Below are 26625 nucleotides of genomic sequence, written 5' to 3'. Positions count from 1 at the left end.
TTGATTATGATTAAGGTGGTCAGACATACACCTACTTTTTATTTTTGCCCCGAAATTTTTGTAGCACTCCATTAAAATCCAAACTTTTGACCAGTCAAATAATTTTTTCTCTAGATAAGGCCTTGTAGTTTAGAAACTAGATTCAATTTCCTACAGATTATTTTCTTACAACTTTTTGATATAAATTTTAGTACCACTTTAAAATTATGTGTCAAGCTGACATAACCCTGATTTGCTAGTTTTTCACTGCCACTTAAGGCCATAGTTCTATACACCATGATCCTGCACATACCCATAGCCTTCCAACCTTTGGTTTCCATAATAGTAGCTTCTGCAGAAAAAAAAGGGTATCATCAACAAATTTCTAATGGGATATGAAAGAAGAGATAAAGAAGGGTCTAAAACCTTTGGCAACACTAGTAGAAACCAATTTGTAGATATTTTGGCCAAGAACATCAACTAAAATAATGATTAGGTAAGGGGAGAGAGGATCCTCAAACCTCAAAAAAAAAAGTAGAGATCCATTGGTGAGCACCAAGATTTCAAGCATTTTAAAGTAGCTCACTTCCAAAAAATTTAGAATTGTGCCTCTAAACTCAAAATATTGCAAAAAAAAATTAGAAAGTCTAATGAAACTATATCATAGGCTTTAGAGATGTCTTATTTTAGGATCATACTTTATTTATTACCTTTCTCGAAAGAGTGAAGCAATTTACACACTGTGAGAATAGCATCAATAATTTGTTTCCCAAGAATGAAACCTTTTTGGTGTGGATGGATGAGATATTGTAGGAATGGTTTAAGCTTCCAGACCAATGATTTACAAAAGAATTATAAAAAGGTATTACAAGTAGCTCCCATAACTTTAGGAATGAGAATGATGAAACTATTATTCAATTCCTTGAGGATAGCAAATGAAGAAACAAAACTCTTTTTCAACCCAAAAACTATCTTTTCCAACCACATCCTAGTACTTCTTGGAAGAGCAAGGGAAGAAACCCACCTGAACCCATGTATTTAAGAGGGTTCAGAGAAAAGATGATATACTTCATTTCATCCTTTCTGATAGGTCTTTTCATAAATAAATCATGTTCCAACAAGATGCAAAAGTGGCACAATCCAATAGGGAGTTACATTTACCTTCTAGACAAGGGTGACTAGAAAGAGGTTGATTCAAAAGTTCCTTAAAATATCCAACCACTTTATTTTCAATGTCACTCAAAGAAGTAAGGTATCCCATAGCATAAATAAGTTCATCGATAAGATTACATGTTTTATGTTTCAAAGTAGAGTGGTGAAAGAATTTGGTGCTCCTATCTCCTTCAGTTATCAATTGGATAATTGTCCATTGGACTCTAGAGCACTACTAGTGAAAAATTTCCCCTTTATTTATGATATTGTAAAACTCAACTAAAGTGATCGTTTCCTCTTTATCTCTATTCATATCCCAACAAAAAATTCCATATCCTTTTATTTCCTCTATAGTTGAGACTTTAGTTTTGCTTTTTGTTCAAATATACTACCAAAACTACTTATTCTAGGATTGTTTCTTACATTTTTCAGTTTACTAACCTACCTAAACATATTAGCATCTTTTCATTTCATGCACCACCAATCGTTAAAACAAGAGACGAACTCAAAGTTATTTACAAAAATGGGTGTTTATCTAAAACAATGTTGGGATCTCACCAAAACTAGATAGGGTGTTGATGAGAACCAAATCTAACCACAAAAGAGACAAAATAGTGACTAAAGATATCCTTCTTGTTGGATTTAAAAGATCTATCTATTTTCACCTAAATGAGATGATCGCTAGTGTGTGTAAGGAAGCAAAGCTGCACGGAATCGCTTCGTACACTAATCTTTGAGAGTACAATTATGAAAATTCAACTAACTATTGTAGAGATCTCAAGAAATGCATAATAATATAATCAAAATAAAAATGAACACATAACACAATGATTATTGTGGGGAAACCCTTCTAGGAGGAAAACCCCACCCTCTGAAACTTGCACAATGTATTATCAAACCAAGATGATTACAATGCACTTGCAATTCAAGTTCTTATAGGAGCACATCACCACAACTCAAACTCGGAGAGACTCCTTCTAGCACCAGTCTTGCAAATTGAATTAAATTACATAAACACCTCCCCAAGCCCTCCTTTTATAGTGATTTTACAACTTGGAAACCACTTGTGGTTTTACAAAACCATGGGCAATACTACCATGCCATATGTTACCCATTTTTGACATTTACATTTCCAATTTGGAAAAATACCTAGGTTAAAATAGTAATCCCGTCTACAATTTTGTCTCTTAGTTTAGCCCCACATAAAAGTCATAAAACAATCTAACTATTCTCTAAAAATGGGCCTCCTATATTCTACTATGTATAGGGCACCTTTTGGTATTTTATACACTCTTTTTCAAGATATAAACAAGTGGAAAACTTCCACAAACAAATTCTAGAATTATCCAAAAAAGATTGCAAGCTTGAGACACATGTCAAAAAATCACAAAAATCAAAGTCAAGATTATAGTCATTTAACCCATCAACAAGGTTCTTATTTTTCAAGGTTTGTAGACTCTTCTCACCTATGTGGCTGAGTCTCTAGTGCCATAACATGGTCTTTTCTGCAGACAAGTTTGATTAAGTAGACAAAGCACCCTTGGGTACCTAAAAACCATGACCATCTATTGAAAGAGAAATCTTCTCCATCTCCAGCTGAGTAGTCTTTTTCACAATCTTATCAGAAGTACTATTGCACTTGACTATGCATGCATCAAGCTAGTACAATGTACCCAATCTTCTTCCTCTTGCTATTACCATAGTACCTCACCATTTTTATACCTACTTCAGAAAACTGTACATGTACACCCACATCTATTAGCTTACTATCAAATAAAAAATTCCTTGCTAGTTCAACAATATGCAATACATCGTCAAATCTTTGAATTCTACCATCAAAAAATTTGACACGGATACTTCCACAACCAACAATATCAAGTACTGAGTTATCACACAAATACACCTTACCACCATCAAAATTTTCAAACTTACTAAACCAGTTTCTATTGGGAGTCATGTGGAAAAATGTACCTGAGTCTATTAACCATGTATTTTCACCTGTGTGAGTGGCCAAGAATGTGATGAAAGCATCTCCATCTTCCTTCTTAGACTTAGAATCAAAATCTTTCTTCTTCTTCTTCTTTTTCTTCTCCTCTTTGTAGTCTTTTCGGAAGTGTCCATGTTTGCCATAATTCCAGCAGATTGTCTTGGACTTACTAGGAGATTTTGATCTCCCCTTATTTTTGGACTTAGAATGGCCATGCTTCTTTTCATTCTTGCATCTTTCTTTTTATCTTCTGCAAACACTCATTTGAAGCCTCTTTGGCATTCAGAGAGACCTTCCTTCTCATATCCTCAGAAAGTAGAGAACCAACAACATCCTCCATCTTCAAGACAATTGAAGTGCTCCCTATAACCATCAGAAGACTATCCCATGAGTCTGGCAATGAACATAGAAAGATTTGACATCATTCATCTTCATCCATTGGCACCCCTATTGAGGTCAACTAAGTCACCAACATATTAAAGCTTTCCAGATGCTCAGAAATTCATCCACCTTCTTCCATTCTCAAGGAATACAAATTCTTCCTCAAAAAAATCTTGTTCACAAGTGATTTCACTTGATAGATCTCACTGAGCATTTTCCAAAGCTTCTTCACAGTAGGTTCTTCGTGGACATTAATCAAAATCAATCTGCAAGATAGAATCTGATGAGACCTTTTTCTTTTCTATCTGTCACATCATATTGTGTAGCTAAAGTCAAATCCGTGGGCCTTAACTATTTCTCACCAATCACATCCCATAGATCCCAATCAATCAATAGATCTTCCATCTTCAGCTTCCACATCTCAAATTTTGTGCTAGAAAACTTTTCAACATCAATTCTCCTTGACATGCTTGCCATCTTTTCAATCTTGCAACATAGAAATGAAATACTCTACACAAGCTCCCACTCAAACCTTGATTAGCTCAAAAAACCTTGTACCCAACAAATAGAACCAAAAATGGCCAGGCTCTGATATCACTTGTAAGGAGGCAAAGGTGCATGGAATTGCTTCCTATGCTAATCTTTGAGAGGATGATTATGAAAATTCAACTAACTATTGCAAAGATTTCAAGAAATGCATAATAACATAATCAAAATAACAATTAACACATAACACAATGATTGCTATGGGGAAACCCTTTTAGGAGAAAAACCTCACCCTCCAAAACCCGCACAATGTATTATCAAACTAAGATGATTACAATACACTTGCAATGCAAGTTCTTACAGGAGTGCATCATCACAACTTGAACTCAAAGAGACTCCTAGCACCAGTCTTGCAAATTGAACTCAATTACATAAACACCTCCCCAAGCCCTCCTTTTTTATAGTGATTTTACAACCTGGAAAACACTTGTGATTTTACAAAACCATGGGCAAAACTACCATGTCACATGTTACCCATTTTTAACATTTACATTTCCAATATGGAAAGACAACTAAGTTAAAATAGTAATCCCATCGGCAATTTTTTCTCTTAGTTTAGACCCCCATAAAAGTCATAAAACAAGCCAACAAGCCAACTATGCTCTAAAAATGGGCCTTCTCTATTCTACTATGGACAAGGCACCTTTTGGTATTTTATACACTCTTTTCCAAGATATAAACAAGTGGAAAATTTCCACAAACAAATTCTGGAATTTTCCAAAAGAATATTGCAAGGTTGACACACATGTTATTAATAGTGTGCACATTAGTCCAAGTGTAAGAACTACCTTGTACCTCCATAGTAGTGATGTTGCCATTAGCAAAAAAATGCTAAAGATCTAGTATATTGCCTAAGAAGTTCTTATGACCACCTTGTTTCTTAGAGGTATAGAGAGGTGTGTTGAAATCTCCCATGACAATGCAATTGGCTGTCGGGTTCAAAGATCTGAAAAAGTCAGCCTAGAGTAAAGAACTAGGAGACTAAATCTTAATTAGGACCCACTTCAACCTAGTCTAGGAATGGGAGAAGGAAATGTGTTTAGTATGCTTAACTTGATTGATATGGTACCAAAAATGAAGTTAGATTTCCAAAGAATCACAAGTCCTCTAAATCTAGAGGCTCCATCAACATCCATAGCAATGACTTGTGTAAAAGGATGGATAAAAGGATATATAAAATTATTGGTGGTAGAGAAAGATTCACTTGACACTTTGGTTTCTTGAAGCAATACAATGTTAGGAATCAAATCTTTAATTAGATTCTTGACCAAAAAAAATTGTTGATGAGGATTACTAATACCCCTTATATGTCAACGGACAACAATCATCGGTGAGAGAAAATTGAGCATAATGAGTGTGGTATGGCTACCATTACCAACTCCATTGGCTATCATATTTTGTCTTTGGTCATGACCTGGCTGCCTTCCTAGCTAGAGTAATCTGTTGTTTCACACTAGAATAAAACATATAAAAATATGATATCAATTTATTTGTGATTCAATCTAATATGGACAAATAGAAACATAGTTTAATCATTTAGCACATAAAATTGATACCTTCATCAAAACTCTTTCCATATCTATCCTTGTGACAAATTAATTGAGTCTTAATGTATTAGTAATTTACAAACAGATTAAAGATATGAATCATCAATTAATGATGTACAATTCTATTTCTTTGTTTGTGTTTCTTTTTATGATGGATGATGTATGTTACCTGCTTTTGCAATGCTTACAAACACAATTTTGTATTTTTAGTTGTGATAATTTAATACAGTCATATATATTCCATCAATGTTTACTTTTATGTTTTTAATTCATAATAATTTCCATAAATTTATCATCATTAACATAGATGGTTCAATCACTTATGTTCCAGAAATACTTCATTAAATCAGTATTACTCCGGAAAAAGAAAGATACACCAATAGTTACTATTAAATATCAAGTGGGGAAAAACGTTGGAGTTATAATCAGCTTTTAGACAACATGGTTTTACTTATGTCAAGAGAAAAAATTACAAAATTTTAAAAATATGAGTATTTTAACCAAAAGAGAAATTAAATCAATAAAATTTTAACAATTTGTAATACAAATAATTTTTTAATTTTATTTTCAACATTTTATGTTATAATTTTTCTAAATATTAAGGGATAGGACCTAATAATTGAGCAAGGTCTAATGGTTGTGACAAGATTGTACCATAAATGTGTCCATTTTTCCAAAAAAACCAATAGTGTGATGCCACATCAGTTGCAAAAGTAAGAGGTCTCTAATGAGTATGATTAGTCTCACCTTTTCTAGACAAAAGATATAGCATCTTATTTGATAGTGTGACTTTGAAACCTTAATTTAAGGTGCTCAACTACTATAGGTCCTCTCCCATAATATTTCTTAAAATCTTATAAATACACTCATTCAATATAGATCTTAAAGTTTCTTAAATACATGTACTCAATATATCTATAAACTCTATGCTAGTCAATTGCTATGAATACCATTTTGATGTCTGCCCATATAACGTACAAGTCAAGTAGAAAGTGCTCCCATAATGACATCTTTCAATGTCTGCCACCAAAATTAATTTATGCTCAGGATCATCATATACAAGTGAATTGAACATCTCTATGACAATCAATTCGCCATAAAATAGTAAGAAAAACTTTAACCTACCCCATTCACTGCCTTTTTAACCAAACTGATATCGTCCATGTTCAGAGTCACGTAAGCTAGACGCTTTGAATAAATAGGGGCATTGTTGCTCCCTCTCAATAAATTCTTATCATGTTTCCATAGCAGAGTAATTACCATCTAATTGAAACAAAAATAAATTGTTCTATTAAGTTGAAAGCTATTGGTGATGAAATGATTAAGAGTGAACTACGTTTCTTTTGTACATTCAAAAAATAAATATATAGCAATAAGTTTCAAAACATAATTATTATAGAAAAAAAAACTAAAATACTAAAAATCTAAAACCATACAAGTGAGAAACAACAAACATCAAATACAAAAATGAATGTAATGCAAAGTGCAAAAATCATATTGTAGACAATTTGCAGAAAGCCTTTGCGTTTTTCGTTAACCATTGTACGTTGTGGAATGGTTGGTGGGACTTGAGAATCATTGTATTTACTTGTGGAATTGAGAATTAGGGATAGGAGTGAGATACAATCTCCTAATGAATGATGGATTCTGAAAACAAGGCTGGCTAGTGCATCTTCAAAAGGAACATTCAAAACATGAACTTCCCACAGAGGCCTGCATGGATTCAGAGGTGGAGCAGTGACCAAAGAGCTTGTATAGTTATTCACAATGTTGGGATTTTCTCCAAGTGAGGGGCTTAGGCTAGGAACAATCACATGGTCTTCTATCACTACCGCTCTTAAACACCACTTCAGATTCTTGTGTTTGTCCTTTATCTGCAATTATTTAAAACACTAATGTAGGATTATTTATTTTTGGAGAATGAATAAATCATCAAAGAATAGAAAACTATTGTAACATCATCTAGATGCAATAGATGCTAAATGTAACATTCACTTTTACAAGAAATGCATTATTAAGCATGAATTGATAAAATATGACTTGGAAACAATAGAATCCACTCGTAAAAACAATATTATAAATTAACTACTTGTAAAAAAAAATTTCCTCCTTAATACTTCTAAAATATTAATCTATAAACCAAACACCAGTCAACTTACTACCTTTGAACAAAATTATGCAATCATTTTAATAGAAACTATGAAAAAGTTTCTAAAAACGGCTATCACCGAGACACAAATATATAAATATTATGGAAAATCAAACGGATCTAGAGTTTGCATTATAAATGAAAGAACAAAAGGAAAAGGGGGAGAATAGTAACCACAATCCTAGAGAATCTTTGGCGCTGAGATATATTATTTTGCAGTGAATTTTTCGAGCGAGTGATGTCAATTGCTTTTTTGAATCCCACAATGGTCAAGATGTAACTATCCGACAACGGATCTGAGGCGATGCATGCCACTGGATTCAACGGTTCTTCATGCTTGGAAATATTAGCGATGTGATTTACATAACTTTCTTTCTTCACTATGATCTCCCTAAGATGTATCTTGGCCTCTTCCAAACCATTACCATGATCATGGCTATTTTCCATGCAAACAAGTTTGCCTTCTTCCAGTGAGTAACTGTTGGTTGTCTTCAATTTTTTCTGCAGATGCTTAAGTGTTAAGCCAGTAGAAAAATACAAAGGAGATAGCTTGTTTAAGTGGGAAAATGGTACAGAAAATGGTTATTATGTTCTATTTTTAGTACTTCGGTAGGCTAAGTACTATTGTGTCATTTTCTAAGATTACTCACATTAACTTGTTATTAAATTACTTCTATTCTACTAATACAAATTCATTTTATATATATTAATTTTCTAACTTTTAATTGGATGAATGGATTAGCATCTTATATGGAGATTTGTGAATTTATATATTATAATAATATAATCAATTATTTATATTTCTTAATTTCTATAACTATTATAAATAGTTTGTTTGATTATACAGAAATGCATTGAAATAATTTTTTTAAAAATATTTTAATCATTTACTTTAATTATTTATTACAACTCTTAGGTGAGTGTTATTCCCTCCTACTCTTTAACTTTTGTTTGAAAGATTTATAATATTTTATTATATTAAATTTTTTAATAATACCATCGTTAAATTTTATATTGTATTCATTTAATTCATCCACTACTAATATTTAATAAATAGTTCTTTCAATTATCATTATTTAAATTTTAATATTATATTATAAAATTTCATAAGTAATATATTATAAAATAAAATTTCATAAGTAATATATTATAAAATAAAATTGAATACTTTTTCCCCAAATTATGTAGCATAGTACACAAAAAGTATTGTTTCAATTAGTATAGTTAATAATATATTGTCAAAGTATTAAAATTAGAATTCAACTTATTTCTCATGTATTATAATGTGTGAAGCTTGTGTGAATAAATGTGTTGGTTACAAAAAATGATGCTTCTTAATTTGAACAATTTGCCACAACTACATGATTATACAAAATAAATTATATACAATTTTTTTTTTTAATGAAAGTACACATTAATATATTTGATACATATAATAAATATATAATAAAATTATAACTAAATTTATATCAAAATTAAAACTAATACTATTAAAGGCAAGTACTAAGCCACTATGTGGCACTTGTTAATACTATGTTACTATTAGTTGTAGTTGTAATTTTAACATTAAGTTGTTTATATATATAGTATTTTACAACTTTATACTTGTAAATACACATGGGGTTATAAAAAGATCAATAAATTGTATGATAACATATTGACATATCAATAAAATATTATTTGGAGTACAACTATTAGTCAAACTTTTTTTTATCATCTCAAAGACTAAATTGTCTTTGTGGTATCAGTAGATGTGAACATCAAATTGCCAAATACAAAAAACAAATTAAAATAGGCAAGAATATTAGCATTACTCAATACTAATGAAATTACTCAATACTAATGAAATTCAAGTTGGTTTAATTATGAAGTAGATAATTTCAAGAAGAGATGTTTTCTTAGAAATATATGACCTAACACACTTTGCATGTGATTTTTTGGTCTTGAAAAATTATACTTATATTTATTGAATTATAAGAAAATAAAATAAAAATCTTTGCTAGATATAGCTATTGGTCATCCTTTGAAATATTGTCCAAATTCATGTGAGTTTTTTATTATAAGATGTATACTCTCTCTAACTATTTTTTTATGAATAAATTTATCATTTTCTATAAATTGATAAATATAGATATATGTTATCACCAAAAAAGGCATGAGCCCACTCCATAGAGTTACAACTAATTCTTGGAAAGAAAGAAACATAAGTGAAATGTACAGATCCCAATAAGAAAAGGGAAAAATAAAATAAAAAATTTCATGAACACTAGAGGGAGGCAAATAGGGGTTCTAGTCATTTAATTTTCCCCATTAATTAGTAGGATCCAAGGTTATGTTAGGAATGGAATACCTCTCATCAATAGCTACTTCTCCCATTTGTCTTTATCTTCTTTACAGACAAATAGAATCTTTAGAGTCAATCCAACAAGCCAAATAGCTCACCTTGAATGCCACTAATGGCCTTTTCCACTTTGTCCTAGGTAGTTTTATATTTAGCAAAAAATTCCTTGATTTGATCACTGAACTAAACCTAAGACTCCTTCATAGACACCATAGAAAAGAGGATCTCTTTTTTCTCTTCCTCTAGAACCACAAGGGCATGAATCTCCAAAATTTTCTACTCTGGATACTCCTAGTTGTGTATTTTCTCACCAAAATCTCTTCCCACTTCTTACATGTTACCCATGAATGGTCCATATTTTAAAGCCACTGTTAAGAGATGGTCTTGTATCAAAGTCCCATTGTGAACATTAACTAGTTCGACATTCTTTATTTTCAAGTCTTTTGGTTAAAAAAATCTCTGAACTTGAACATTGAACACTTTGTTCAAGGTTCAAGGCTCATAAGCTCATTAGTTTTCTTTGGTCAAGTCGGGAAAGTCATTCATCCCAAAGGATACTTTTTCTCACCATTGAAGTTGAACATGAGCATTGAACACTTTGTCCAAGGTTCAAAGTTCACAAGTTCATCTTTTTGTTTAGTCTTTGTTGTCAAAGAGCATTGTTTCCACTATATATTGACTTCTAAACTTCACAATTGAACTATTTTGTAGTTCAATTGTTCACGTTCACTTGGTCAAAAAGACTAATGCCTTTGATGCCACATGTCCAGGATGATAGCTCGATGAAAGTACAACTTTTTACTAAAGATCTACAAAAAGATATGTATTAATTGTGAGCTAATAGTAATGATGGAAAGTAATGTCATGGCACATGCAATGCTCAAGTGAGATTTTAATGATTGTAAATACTTGTCCTATCATCGGTCTTCTCATTCATTCACACGCTTAAAGTCTCAATTTTATGTTTTAAAAGGGAAGCCACCTCATTTTCACCCCTTTCCATTTTTGTTTTTAGTAAAGATTATTTTAGCAACATCTAGAAATATACATAGGTAGCATAAGAATTATTTTCAGCAAGCTTGCACCCACTTGACATGGTGAGTCTCTATCCCTTCATTTTTTGGTGTCATTTTTTTCTTGCATTATCTTAAGGGCTATGAATTTTTTGTGTATTGCTTTGTTTTAGTTAACTTTCTCACCATGGCTGTTGTATTCCACCCTAAGCAACTTGATAAAGTTAAGGAGTCTGTTATAAGTTGTGTCTCGCCTGACATTGAAGACACATTCCTTGCTAAAGAAGATATGGGTAAATTATGTTGGATACAATTAATCAATTGTGTATTGTCATTGATGTTACACAAATATCATATCATTGTTAGTCGGTGCTTTTCAATCTCACTTGGGTAGTGAAGATATTTTTCCATTTCTACCAAGCATTCCTATGTAGAAGACAGTGTCCATCGAGTCCACTTGGGCATCAAATGAAATCATGCATAAGAAGTGTTAGATTGTGGTGACTAATCAAGAAAGTACTATACATACTTCATAAATTCTTTGGGGCTAAAAATTTGGGCCCTATTTTATTAGAATTTTGGGCTGACATGTAATTATTAATTATAACCCTAAAGTGGTGAAAATACTTGTATAAAAGAGCTTAGGGTTAGGGATTGTTTTATAGTTGTGATGCAAAATTGGTTCTTGCAGCGATATTGAGTTGTAAGGGATTACAAATTGTAATCAGGTTGTAATTACTAGATCATAATAATATCAGACTTGTTGTTTGGTGGATGTAGCCTAGGGATTGGGTGAACCACATTAAATCTTGGTGTCTTATGTTCTATTATGTGTGATCTATTATTTTTTTGTTATTGGTTATATTTGCATGTAATTGTTATTTTCTGTCTGTGGTTTAATCCTAACAAGTGTTATTAGAGCGAGGTTGTTCTTTCAGTTATCCTCTATAAGAAAGTCTCACGGTTGAGTGAGAGCGATGGTAGATGAGGGTAAGCTGAGGGTTGATAGGTTTAACGAGTAGAACTTCTAGTTATGAAAGATGCAAATAGAAGACTATCTTTATCAAAAGGATTTATAAAAGCTGTTGGAAGGCAAAACTAAGAATCAAGGATCTATGTCAAATGATGAATGGGATCTTTTAGATAGAAAGGAGCTTGGAAGCATTTGATTATGCCTAGCACCATCAGTGGCATTTAATATTACAAAGGAAAAGATGACAAAAGAATTGATGCAAACCCTAGCGAAACTATATGAAAAGCTCTCTGCTGCAAACAAGGTATTTCTCATGAAGCATTTATTTGATATGAAAATGGTAGAAGGTGGATCTGTTGCAGATCATTTAAATAAGTTTGATACTATTGCTAGTTAGTTATCTTCTATGGACATCAATTTTGATGAAGAAATTAGGGCTCTCTTGATTTTGTGTTCTTTTCTTGCAAGCTGGAATGGCTTGGTAATGGCTATGAGTAATTTTGTTCTTGGATCTAGTACCCTAAAATGTGAAGATGTGATCAATGTTGTTTTGAGTGAGAAAACTCGTAGGAAAACCTTAGGTGTATCTACATGAGGAAGTACTTTGAATGCATAAAGCAAGGGCAAAACAACTGAGAGAGGAAGTAATTCTAGAAATCATGGGAAATCAAGAGAAAAGTTAAAGGGGAGGAGGTCTCAATCAAGAGGACCAAATGATTGCTGATATTGTGGGAAACCAGGGCACAAAAAGAAAGATTGTTGGAATCGAAAAAAAATGAGGGAGATAAACAAGATGGAGAAAAGGAGGCAAATGTGGTAAGTAACAAATTTGAAGAGGATGCTTTACTTTTGTCTTTATAAAGTGTTGATGATTCATGGGTTTTAGATTCTAGTGCTTTATTTCATGCTACACCTCATAGAGGTTATTTCATTGATTATGTACAAGGGGATTTTGGACTTGTTTATTTGGGGTATAATGAACCCTATCAAATTGTTGGAAAGAGAAAAATTAAGATTAAGTTGTAGAATGGGAATCATTGGCTACTACATGAGGTAAGACATGTTCCAAGGATGAGTAGGAATTTAATTTTAGCTAGGCAACTCAGTGACGAGGGTCCTATAGTTAATTTTAATGATAAAAATTGGAAGGTTTCAAAAGGTTCCCTTGTACTACAAAAAGGTGTGAAAGTAGGCACCTTATATCTTTTTATAGGTCATATTATTCTTTCTACTTTAATTGTTTCAAAGAAAAATGAATGTTTAGAAATAGTTGTTGTAGTTGAGCAAGGAGAACAAATAGCTGCTATAAATTCTGATACAACCCTATGGCACAACAAACTTGGGCACATGAGTGAGAAAGGAATGAAAGTACTTCATTCAAAGAAAGTTTTAGCAAGTTTAAAATGTGTTAATATTGATTTCTATAAAAGTTACATGTATGAAAAAAAAAAAGAGACTGAGTTTTGTGAAGACTGGGAAGGAAAAGAAGAAGGAAAAATTAGAGCTTGTGCATATCGATGTATGGAGACCAACTTAGGTATCTTCCCTTGGTGGCTCTCATTATTACATTACATTTATTGATGATACAAATAAAAAGGTATGGATTTATTTCCTTACATAGAAATCTAATGTATTTCAAACTTTTAAGAAATGGAAATGCTTGGTTGAAAATGAGACTGGTAAGAAATTAAAATGTCTTAGATCTAATAATGGTGGTGAATATTGCAGTCATGAATTTGAAGATTATTTCTCCACTTATGGTATTTATAGATAGAAAACTATTCCAATGACTTCACAGGAAAATGGAGTGGATGAATGCATGAACTGGACTATAATGGAGCACGCAAGGAGCATGAGGTTGCATGCTAGGTTGCCCTTACACATGTGGGCAAAGATTATCAATACTACTGTATATTTGATTAATAGAGCTCCCTCTACTACTTTGGGTTGTGCTATTCTAGAGGAAGCATGGACTGGTAAGAAGGTGAGTTATTCTTTTCTCAAGACCTTCGGTCATGAAGGTTTTGCTCATACAGATTCTGAAAATGGAACCAAGTTGGAAGCTAAGTCAAAGAAATGTGTGTTTTTTGGATATGGCATTAATGAGTTTGGTTATAGGCTTTGAGATTTTGAAAATCATAAAATTGTAAGAAGCACAGATGTCATATTCAATGAGAAATTTTTGTACAAAGATCTGTTGCGGTAACATGAGAGGAAAGAAGATGATTATGTAGTGCTAGATGATACTCCAAAATTTGATGTTTGAGTCATTCCTCATGGTGTGCAATAACCACAACAACAAATAACACACATAGCGGTGAATGTTAGATGGTCAACAAGGAAAATTAGACCTCCACAAAGATTTTCTCCCTCTTTGTATTCTATTTTACTTATTAATGCTGATGAACTTGAAAGTTATGATGAAGTTGTGTAGGAGGATACTAAGATTCAGTGGGAATTTGTAATGAAAGATGAAATGGACTCTATGTTAAAGAATAAGACATGGAATTTGTGCAAGTTACCTGTAGGTAAAAGAGCTTTACACAATAAGTGGGCTTATAGGTTGAAAGAAGAGGATATATGTAAGAAAATATTTAAAGCCAGGTTAGTTGTGAAAGGATTTGCACAAAAAAAGGGCATTGATTTTGATGAGATATTTTCTCCTATTGTTAAGATGACTTCTATCCATATTATTTTAAATCTTGTGGCTACTAAAGATTTGCATTTAGAGTAGCTTAAAGTTAAAACAACATTCCTTCATAGTGATTTGGATGAAGAGATATATATGGCTTAGCCATAGGGATTTGAGGTCAAAGGTAAAGAGAACTTAGTGTGCAAATTGAAGAAAAGTTTATATGGCTTGAAGAAAGCACCTCAGCAATGGTATCTAAAATTTGATAGTTTTATGCATGAACATGGATACAATAGGTTTCATTTATATCACTATGTTTACTTTAAGAGGTTGGATGATGATAACTATATTATTTTATGTTTATATGTTGATGATATGCTTGTAGCTAGGTCTAACATGGATCATATTAAGGGGCTAAAATGCTAGTTAGCACATGCATTTTCTATGAAGGATTTGGGGGCAGCAAAACAAATCCTTGGTATGAATATTTGTAGAGATAGGAAGAACATAACATTGATGCTATCTCAGGCTGATTATGTGGAGAAGGTGTTGCAACATTTCTCTATAGAGAATGCTAAAGCTGTCAGCACACCTTTACCTGGTTATTTGAAGTTGACTAAGGAGATGTGTCCCAAGACACAAGAAGAGGAGGATAAGATGTCCAAGGTACCCTATGCTTCAAGTATAGGAAGCTTGATGTATACCATGGTATGTACTAGGCTAGATATTGCACATGCAATGGGAGTTGTTAGCAGGTATATGAGTCATCTAGGAATTGAGCATTGGAATGCAATCAAATGGAATCTCAGATATTTGAGTAACATTCAATAAGTGTTTACACTTTGGGGGCTCTAATACCAATTTATAGGGCTATGTTGACTTAGATTTGGCCGAGGATATTGAATCTAGGGAGAGTACTACAAGTTATGTCTTTACTATTGGTAGGGCAACTGTGAGCTGGGTTTCTAGGTTAATGCTTTATCCACTATAGAGGCAGAGTATGTTGCTACTACAGAGGCAACCAAGTAGATGATATGGCTTCAGTTCTTCTTAGAATAATTCGAACATCCTTAGAAGGATAATTATTTGTTCATAGATAGTCAGAGTGTCATTCATCTTATGAAGAATTTAGCTTTACATTCAAAGACAAAACAACTACAATTGCGGTGCCATTTCATTTAATCAATTTTTGAGGATGGACAGTTAAAGCTGTGTAAGATACATATCGATGACAATCCAATAGATATGTTGACAAAGGTAGTAACAAGGGAGAAGTTGAAATCCTCTTCAGCTTCAGTTGGTCTTTTAGATTGAACATGAATAATAGAATAGCAATGTCCAAGGTGGTTTGATCTAGTGAGAGCCTCATGGAGTAATGGCATAGCTATAGGATTAGTCTCCAAGTGGGAGATTATTGTTTAGTGTGGAGCCTAATCAGTCCCCAAGTGGCAGATTGTTAGATTCTAGTGACTGATCAGGAAAGTATTGTACATACTTCATAAATTCTTTGGAGCTTGGGGCATCACGTCAAAAGAAAAAAATTTGGGCCCTATTTTATCAGGATTTTGGGCTAACATGTAATTATTAATTATAACCCTAAAGTAGTAAAAATACTTGTATAAAAGAGCTTAGGGTTAATCATTATTTTATAGTTGTGATGTAAAATTGATTCTTGCAATGGTATTGAGTTGTAAGGGATTATAGATTGTAATTAGGTTGTAATTACTAGATCATCATAATATCAAACTTGCTATTTGGTGGATGTAGCCCAGGGATTGGGTAAACCACGTTAAATCTTGGTGTCTTGTGTTCTTTTCTATGTGATCTATTATTTTCCTATTATTGGTTATATTTTCATGTAATTGTTAACTTTTGTCTGTGGTTTAATCCTAACAAGAAGAGTGTTAACTGACCTCATTTGGTTGATGAAGGAAATTTTGATGGAATCAGTGTTAACCAACTCACTCAATTACCAAAGAATTTTTTGTAAGTTTGTAGTGTTAACCAAGAAAATCACTTTTGAGTTAGTTTCTACTAAGTTGGGTTAGCTAACGAAGGATTTTCTTATTTTCACATATTAAGTTCAATTGATTTGTCTATTGGTTCTAGCTAACTATGGTGATGAATATTAATTACTCTGAATTGTATTTGAGCCAACTTGAAAAGATGATAGGTATAAGTAAAAGGTCAAGTTGTGGTTTCAAGGGTGCAAGTTGTAATGAATGAATTGCATGGGATGAAGAGAAGAAGTGAATTTGAAGGATAAGAAGAATATTCTTGTGGAGCAAAAATGATATATTTGATCAAGAAAGATTAAGTACAAGCCAAAATAGAGATTTGCAATCAGTAATTCAATTGCATCTCAATTAGATCAATTCCTTGTTACTTTGTAACCATTGTAGCAGTGATCTAAATCTCCTAATAGATTTGGTTTAACAACCATTTGTAAATCCTCTAACTATGTGGTAGTTCTATTGAATTGTCTTAAGAACTCTAACAAAGCCACCCCTACCAAGGTGATTAAATTCTTTAACAGGGTCACACCTAACAGCGTGTTTTGTAACCTTTAACAAGGTTGGCTTCTAATAGAGCTCACTTCAAAAGAGTGAAAAATAGTAACTAGTTACAATTGGTGATTTTTCCCAAATTAGGTTTCCATGTTAAAACTTGGTGTCATATGTGTCCATGCTATTTATTTCATGCTTGCAATAAAGATTTAAGTGATTATGATCATTGACAATATCTTAAGATTTACAAAGTTAATTAGTTACTAAGTACATTCAACATATATCGAGTTACAACATTTTATTTGTGTTTATAGAGCATCAATAGTATTCAAGTTTCAGATTGTAATTTGTACTAATATCTAAGGGATCTAGAATTTATTTTAGTAGTAACTAATTCATCTCTCTCCTCTCAGTTACTCCTCTTATATTTCCAACAATTGGTATTAGAGCTTTTGGTGCTTGTAAAAAAGGTTTCAAGGACCTAAACTAAAGATCATGATGTCTTATGAAAGAGAGATTCCAAAGCTCAATAGAGACAATTTTGTAACATGGCAAGGACTTATGAGGTTACATCTAGCTACTATCAATGACTTAGGTTGCAAGTATCTTTCTACTAAATACAAAACTCCCATTGGAACATTATCAGTTGAAGATATTGTTGAGAAGAAGAACCATAACATCATGATGATTGATATTTCATCTGCTCTCAGTTATGTTGAATTTGATGAAGTAAAAGACTATAAAATTGCTTATGAAATGTGGACCAAATTAAAAGATATCTATGGAGGAGATGGCAATGTAAGAAGAGCTAAGGTAGAAAGTCTTAGAGGACAATTTGACCAAATAAGGAGAGAAGATGAAAACATTGCAAAATATGTGGAAATAATCAAAGTGTAAGTGCAATCAAAGCATCTAGAGGAGACATGAAGTATGAAACTATTGTGAGTAAGGTACTCATAACTCTTCTTCCTATCTATGCAATTAGAGTATTTTCTATACAAGAAATGATATGTGATCCAAACAAAAAATTAAACTTGGATGCTTTAGTTGGAAGATTAATAGCTTTTGAACTAGATAACTATGATAACTGTGTTCCTATTTCCAAGAATATTGAGTTTGTATTTTAAGCCAAACTCTCACTGAAAGAAAAGAGCAAGAAAGAAAAGGAAAATCAATTAGGAAGTGAGGAAGAAATTGAAGAAAGTTATGACAGTGATCTTTGAATTGTTGAAGCACTACTTGCAAAGAAATACTAAAAAGGCAGATAAAGTACAAAGGTAAAATTCCTCTAATCTTTTTTTCTTGTGAAGAAATTGGTTATATTGCTCCCAGGTGTCCAAACAAAGAAATAAAGGATGAGAAGAAATATCACAAGTACAAAGGAAAGAAGGAATTCCCAAGTCACAAAACCTACAAGAAAAAAGGTAAGAACACTTGTTTCATGACTAAAGATTCTAATAACAATGAAGATGAAATGGTGTATATTGCTATAAAAGATGAATATGATGATGAAGAAGATAAGATGACAATTATTTCTCATGTTAGAAAAAATGATACATGGATTATTGATAGTGGATGTTCACACAATATGATTAGAGATAAAACAAAATTTTAACATTTTGAATACTATGATGGAGGTAGTGTAAGGTTTCGAAACAATGAACCTAGTTGCATAAAAGGGAAAGGTCATATCTTATTAACCAATGAACTTGTATGTGATAATGCCTATTGGGTTGAAGGACTAATTCATAATCTAGTAAGTGTGGCACAATTGAACAATATTGGACTTAAGGTAGAATTCATGAATGGAAAGGAAAAATTGCTGGATTACAAAGGAAATCTAGTTGGATCAGGTAAGCAAACTAAAGTAATCTATTTTATCTTGATCTTCATGAATGCTCATGTTTTATTGCTCAAGTAGAAAAAAGTTGGTTATGGAACAAAAGATTATGTCATGTAAACTTTGATAATGTGGTCAAGATAATAAAACATAAAAGAGTAGGAGGTATTCCTAGTTTGAAGAAATCTAATGTTGGTATGTGCAAAAATTGTCAAATTGGCAAAATGGGAAATACTAGTTTTAAGAGCAAAAACTATTAGTCAAAAGAAGTCTTAGAAATTGTGCATACTGACTTATGTGGACCCATTGGAATAGAAAGTTATAATGGAGAAATTTTTTTCATTCTTCTTGTTGATGACTATTTTAGAATGATGATTGTGATGTATCTAAAAGAAAAATTAGAAGCTTTTGAGAAATTCAAATGGTATCTGACAAGAGTGGAAAAAAAAACTAGAAAGAGATTGAAGTGTTTAAGATCAGACAGAGGTGGTGAATTCATCTCTAGTGAATTCAACACTTTTTGCATTGAAAGGGGAATCAAAAGACAAGTATTGGCCCCTGGTGCACCTTAGTAGAATGGAATTTTTGAAAGAAGGAATAGATCCATTATGGATTTACAAGGACACTAATGACAGGAAAGAACGTTGCTATCAAATACTGGAAGGAAGCTATCAGCATTGTAGTTAATACCTTGAATTGAGTTTAGTTGAAGAAAGACTCAAACCAAGCTCCCTATGAACTATGGTATGGCTACAAACCAGATGCAAGTTACTTGAAAGTATTTGGCAGAAAATGTTATATCTTGAAAGAATCTAGGAAAGGAAAATTTGATGTAAAAGGTGATGAAGACATATTTTTAGGATACTTATACACATTTAAAGCATACAAATGTTGGAATTTATCCACTCACAAGGTTATAGAAAGTGTACATGTGAGAATTGATGAATTTGTAGAAAAGAGTGACAAAGAAAGCAAAAAGGAGCCAGAGGATTATGAAAGATTCATCTACTATGTACCTGATACCCTTCCAAATCTATTTGAGAGAATGGAGACTTCATCTCCTAAGTCCCCAAAATCTATAATGGTTACTGAGTTATAAGAAGTACAAACTAAGTCATAGTCTGAAGGATTCGAGTCACATTTAGAAGCTACCAAGCTAGTACAAACTAAGTTTGATGGACCCAAGACACAGATAGAAGGACTTGAGCTTGAACCTAAAATTCATACTGAAGACATTGGAATTCATTTAAAGCCCAAAGAACCTATATTGGTAAAATATGTTAGAAGGTATCATGCACCTAATCAGATCATTGGAGACAAACTAGATGGAACAATGAGAAGAAGAAAATTGAAAGGTGCATGTTTACTTGCTAAATTTGAATCTAGAAATCTTAAATATGTTTTGGAATATGAAAGTTGGATTGAAGCTATGAATGAAGAGATAGAAAATATAGAGAAGAACTATACTTAGACTCTTGTTCCTAGGCCTAACAATAAAAATATAATTGGTACAAAATGGGTATTCAGAAATAAGTTGAATGAAGATGGAAAAGTATCTAGAAACAAAGTAAGATTGATATGTAAAGGATATTCTCAAGAAGAAGGTATTGATTATGGTGAAACCTTTTAGCCTATTGAAATATTATGTGTTAGAACTCTACTTGCATATGCAGCTCACAGAGATTCAAAGTATATCAGATGTATGTTAAATTTGCATTCTTGATGAGGAAGTCTACATTGAACAACCATAAGGTTTTGTAGATCCTAACTACAAGGAAATGGTCTACAAATTACACAAAGAACTATATGGTCTCAAAAATCTCATAGAGCCTAGTATGAAAGACTACATAACTATTTGATATAGATTGGTTTTCAAAGAACAAATAATAACAGTAGTATGTATATCAAGGAAGGACTAGATAAGAAGATTGTGCTAGTAGAAATATTTGTTCATGATACCCTATTTATAGGAAATGATGACTTATACAAAACATTTTTAGAAGAAATGAGTAAAGAATTTGTGATGTCCATGTTTGGTGAGATAAAATTCTTTATTGGATTGCAGATATAGTAGAACAAAAATGGTATCTACATCACTCAATCTAAGTATATCTAGGACATACTAAATAAGTTTGGAATGGAAGATTCAAAAGTAGTTATAACTCCCATGTCTATTGGACATAAGCTTTCCAAAAATGATGACTCCAAAGAAGTAGATTAGACCTTATATAGATCAATGATTGGGAAATTACAATATGTAGTACATACAAGGCCTGACATTGTCTTAGTAGTTGGAATAGTGGCAATATTCTCAAGAAATCTTAAATAAAACCATATGATGGCAATCAAAAGAATTATGAGATATCTGAAAGGTATTGAAGATTATGGCTTATGGTAAAAACTTGGAGGCAATCTGGACTTAAAGGTGTTTACTAATGCAAATTGGGAAGTCTTGATGATAGAAAAAGCACTAGTGGTGAAGCATTCATCCTTGGTAAAAGACTCGTATCTTAGACAAGCAACAAGTAGAACTGTACATCTCAACCCACAACAGAAGTAGAGTATGTGATAGCAACAATCATCTTTTTTAACATTGTTTGGTTCAAACAATTATTGGAAGGAATGAAGGTAGAAATCAATGAGCCAGTAGTCATATATTGTGATAAAACTAGTGCAATCAACATATCAAAGAATCCATTGATGCATTCCAAAACAAATAACATTGCTATAAAATATCACTTCTTAAGAGAATTAGTGTGGGGTAAAGAAGTCATATTGAAATATGTGAATACAAAAGAATAGATTGCAAACATATTCCCCAAGCCACTACCTAAGGATGCATTCTTGTATCTAAGAGGTAAGCTAGGGGTAATTCCCCTATTTGAAGCTCACCAAATAAAGTTTAGTGATGCATCAACAAGAACCAAGTTGAAGATCAATCAATTGATGCAATATTTACAAGGGCATATTTCAAATGAATTAGTACTCAAGGTACGTTGATACTAAATAGAATTGTTGTCTTTGGCATGTGTTGGAAAAGAGGGAGAAGTTTACTATCCTATCATATCTCTCAAATAATTTTTTTATTTCATAGAGGAAGGAGCTCTATGAAGAAAAGTCAAAGAGGGAGAAGTTCAATAAGGAAAGGAAATATGAAAGAGAATGAACTTGGCAAAAGATTGTTGCAGACTAAAGTTTACTAACAGAGGAAGTCTTGTTCTCAAAATTTCAGTATGCTATGACATGTTGTGTTGCCATCACTTCCAAGGAGGCAGATTGTTGGATAAAATTAATCAATTGTGTTTTGTCTTTGATGTTACACAACTGTCATATCATTGTTAGTTAATGCTTTTTAAGCTCACTTGGGTAGTGATGATAGTTTTCCATGTCTACCAAGTGTTTCTATGTAGAATATAGTGTTTACTGAGTCCACTCGGGTGTCGAAGGAAATCATGTAGAAGAAGAGTGTTGACCGAGCTCACTTGGTTAATGAATGAAAGTTGGATGGAACCAGTGTTAACCAAGCTCACTTGGTTACCAAAGGATTTTTTGCAAGTTTTCAATGTTAAATGAGGAAATTGCTTCTAAGTTAGTTTCTACTGAGCTAGGTCAGCCAATGAAGGATTTTATTATTTTGGCATATTGCGCTCAATTGATTTGTCTATTGGTTCTAGCTGACTGTGGTGATGAATATTAATTACTATAAATTTTATCTAAGCCAACTTGACAATATGAGAGGTATAAGTAAACGGTCAAGTTGTGGTTTCAAGGGTGCAAGTTGTAATGAATGAATTGCAAGGGATGAAGAGAGGAAGTGAATTTGAAGGATAAGAAAAATATCCTTGTGGAGTAGAAAAGTTATATTCGATCATGAAGGAATAAGTACAAGCCAGAGTAGAGATCTATAATTAGCAATTCAATTGTATCTCAATCAGGTTAATTCAATGTTACTTTCTCACCATTGTAGCAATGATCTAAATCTCCTAACATATTTGGTCTAGCAACAATTTGTAAATCCTCTAATTAGGTGGTAGTTCCATTGAATTATCTCAAGACTTCCAACAAGGCCACTCCTAATAGGTTGATTATATCCTTTAATAGGGTCACACCTAATAATGTGTTTTGTAATCTTTAATAGGGTGGGCACCTAACAAGGCTCACTTCAGAAGAGTGAAAAATAGTAACTGGTTACAATTGGTGGTTTTTCCCAAATTGGGTTTTCGTATTAAATCTTGGTGTCATATTGTTTGTGCTATTTATTTCATGCTTCCAATAAAGATTAAGTAATGATGATCAGTGACCATATCTTAAGATCTGCAATGTTAATTAGTTACTAAGTACATTCAACATTTTATTTGTGTTTACTAAGCATCAACAGTATTTAGCTTTCATATTGTAATTTGTATTGACATCTAAGAGATTTGGGATTTATTTTAGTAGTAATTGATTCACCCCTCCCCTCTTAGTTACTCTTAAATTTCCAGAAAAATTATTGGGTAGATTTATAAACCCAAAACCTAGTTTTATATCTCAGAATGTCTCAAATAGCAGTTTGTTGCAAGTGTATACTCTTCTCGGAGCTTTCTCCTACCCTGAGTTGGTCCTAGCATTTAGAGATAGGTATGATGCAACCAAAAAGTGTATCTATTCTTTTAATTATGAATTGTGGTATATGGTAGCCGAGTTGCTATAATGGGCTCCCTTAGGATCTCTGCATATGAAATTTATGAGTACTAGACTATTAATTCTGTCTACACATAATTCTCTATGGATGTCACTAAATTTAATAATACCATTGCAAAAGGTTTTCTTTTCTAATCCGAGAGAGGAGGCTCCTGTCGCCCATGTCAATTGACTGGAGAACACATGATTCCTGAGATTAAGAATATCATTATCCTACTGAACAGAGTGAAAGGGAACCCACATGCTTTCCATTAGAAGAACTAGATGTACTTTTTCATCTAGATAATCTTAAAAGAATATTTTTAGTCATCTATTGGTTGGATACAAAAACTACTAGGCTCCATGAAGAACTTTCTCAAGCTTCTAGAATTTCTAGTTTATATATTACTTCCTATTTGTTTTATATCCTAGCTTGTCGTAGAAAATGGAAGGGTTTACCAAACTTAGAATGGAATCCAAGTATTCTTGTTTATGAGTAATATCCTCTCTTTTAGAAGGAATAAAAACCCTAAGGGTTTCAAAATAGTTCAAGACACTTTCCTAGCTAAATTTGTGTTTGAATTGCAAGGGAAAGAGAATGTGAGGTTGGTAGAGGAAGCCACTCAATTGATTGATATTTATGTAGTTTCTTTATGTAAGTTCCCCAGTTCACCTAGCTCAAGATCAGAGGATATGAAGAAAGCCTCTAAGGTTACATTGGCACTGCCTGGATCATGTTGTGACTAAGATATGTAAACAATTGGCATAGTTTGATAAGAATTGTAAAACCCAGAAAGGATCTAGTTACACCTTCCCTATTGAACTTAGGCATTACAAATGCAAAATAATCCAAGCCACCCTTAAGCTTAAAATTGAGATTAAATCCATGAGCCTATTAGCTTATTCTATTAGACCTAACTTTGATAGTCAAGAGTTTTCCCTAAGGTACTTTGAGCTAGGTTCCTCTGCTCTCCATGTTCCCCATTTAGAATATTTCTGGGATAACTATCAAGATGATGTTGAGGTTAGGTAGAGGCTATGGTCTAGGTTTTTATTGACATAGATCAAAGATTCCAATCTCCTACTACATCCCTCTAGGGTAATCAAAGAAAAAAATGATGAAAATTTTGACCCACCTTATATTGAGCAAGTAAAAGCTTACCCATTGCTGGAAATTGACTAGACAATGCTAGAGGAGGATGACTTGCATACAAGAACACTGCTTGTCCTAACTAGAATAGAACAATGGCTGATAATTTAGAGATAGTCAAAATTAGTGGCTTCTAGTGTTCAACAGGTTCATGCTAGTTTTAGATCTCCCTTAGTTGTTCTTGGTACTAATGAAGTTCTTCATTCTCGTACTATAGAAAAACTAAAGTCGAGAGTTGAACCTAAACACTTTGTCCAAGGTTTAGTTAATGTACCTCCTTCTATCAATTGAATCCATTGTTGTAGAAGGAAGAAACAGGAACAGGTGAGCAACTTGAAGGAAACTAGTGATAAGCCAACAACAATTTATCTTGACTTAAGGAAGGAAACTTATGTTGAAGCCTCAATTGGTGAGATAGAATAGGGTAATCAACAACTAGTAGAAGGGGCTAACACTTTATGTGCAATGGTACGTAGTTCATCACCCATGCTATGAAATCCTCTGCTTAAAGAGAATCATTATATCCTTAATTGGTTTAAGTTGTGTGTGAGTAAGAAAAAGAGCATAGTGTCGACAACTCTCCTAGTGGACGATATGGTAAGAAAGTGTCTTGGGAAGACTCTTAAATCCAAGAAGGAAAACATTGAAATTATGTTGAATATTGATGAGAGCACTAGGCAGTGAGTAGCAGAAGTGATAAAGCCAACGATTGAGAAGAGTATAGATGAAATAAAAACCCAATATTTTAAAGTTGAGAAATCCATTCTTGGCCCTACTTCTAGGGAAATATATATGATGATATTGAATGTAGGGAACTCTAGGATTTCCCATTTCATATGGAAATATTAGAGGGATAAGTAGGAGCTAAAGAAATCACTAACAAAAATGGCTGAATATATTCACAAAATTTAGAGCCCAAATGCAGAAGCCCTGTGTACTACCATTTCTATCATTGATGTTTAATCTCCCATGAATAAAATTTTTATTAAGTAGGTTAAAAGGGATCATTCCATTTTCCAAATCTATGGTGAGTGGTTGAACGTAGTTCATGCCCAGGTGACCAACTATTTCTCCCACTTTATGAATACAAATGCAAGAGTTGATAAATTAATGACTTCTCTAGAATTAGAGATGAATGTATAGGAATATAAAAAGATTAAATGGGATGACTATGTCATTGACATTTCAGAGGTTCAGGAATACAAAACATAAATTTTCTTGAATGAATATTTAGAAGCCAATTTTGATGTTGATTTACTTTTCATTACCAAACCTAACCTAGAATGGAGGAACATAGTGATCGATCAGGGATTAGAAGAATGCTTTGAACTAATAAAAGAAGTAGGGTGTTTGAAATAAATCTTGGCATCTGATATTAAATGCATTGATGTCAATATTATAGAGAATGAATATCAAATTGAAAAATACTCGAAGAAAGTGGAAACAACCTTTTTCTCTAAATTAAACTATTGAAGGAAATGAGTGAAGTTGTAGTCAAGGATTTAATCATTATCGCCTATGAAGATTCCATGGTGATCATCTACATTGATCATTTGGATCTACAATATAAAAATATTTTCCATATTTGCAAGATTATGAAGATGTTTAAGCTTCACTTGGAGGAGCTTGGCATCGAGCAACAACAGGAGTTGGTGGGTTTTCTCACAATGCACAAAATTTGGAAAGAAAATGGTGGTGGTTCTTCTAACCCCCATGATCTTTGTGCCAATGTCAATTATATAATTGGAGCTTAGGGGATGATCAAA

At 32.7% G+C, this 26625-nt stretch overlaps 1 pseudogene; it reads right to left on the bottom strand.

Annotated features, from left to right (window-relative positions):
* Window positions 1–6525: 6525 nt before the first annotated feature.
* LOC149565649 (wax ester synthase/diacylglycerol acyltransferase 7-like) overlaps window positions 6526–26625 on the bottom strand; it is a 39818-nt pseudogene continuing 19718 nt past the window's right edge.

This window comes from Cupressus sempervirens, chromosome 3, assembly GCF_028749045.1.
Source record: "Cupressus sempervirens isolate cs-2001-9-10 chromosome 3, ASM2874904v1, whole genome shotgun sequence".
In the NCBI taxonomy this organism is placed as follows: domain Eukaryota; kingdom Viridiplantae; phylum Streptophyta; class Pinopsida; order Cupressales; family Cupressaceae; genus Cupressus; species Cupressus sempervirens.
The sequence above is the reverse complement of the archived record's forward strand: the minus strand, read 5'-3'. Positions and strand labels throughout refer to the sequence as shown.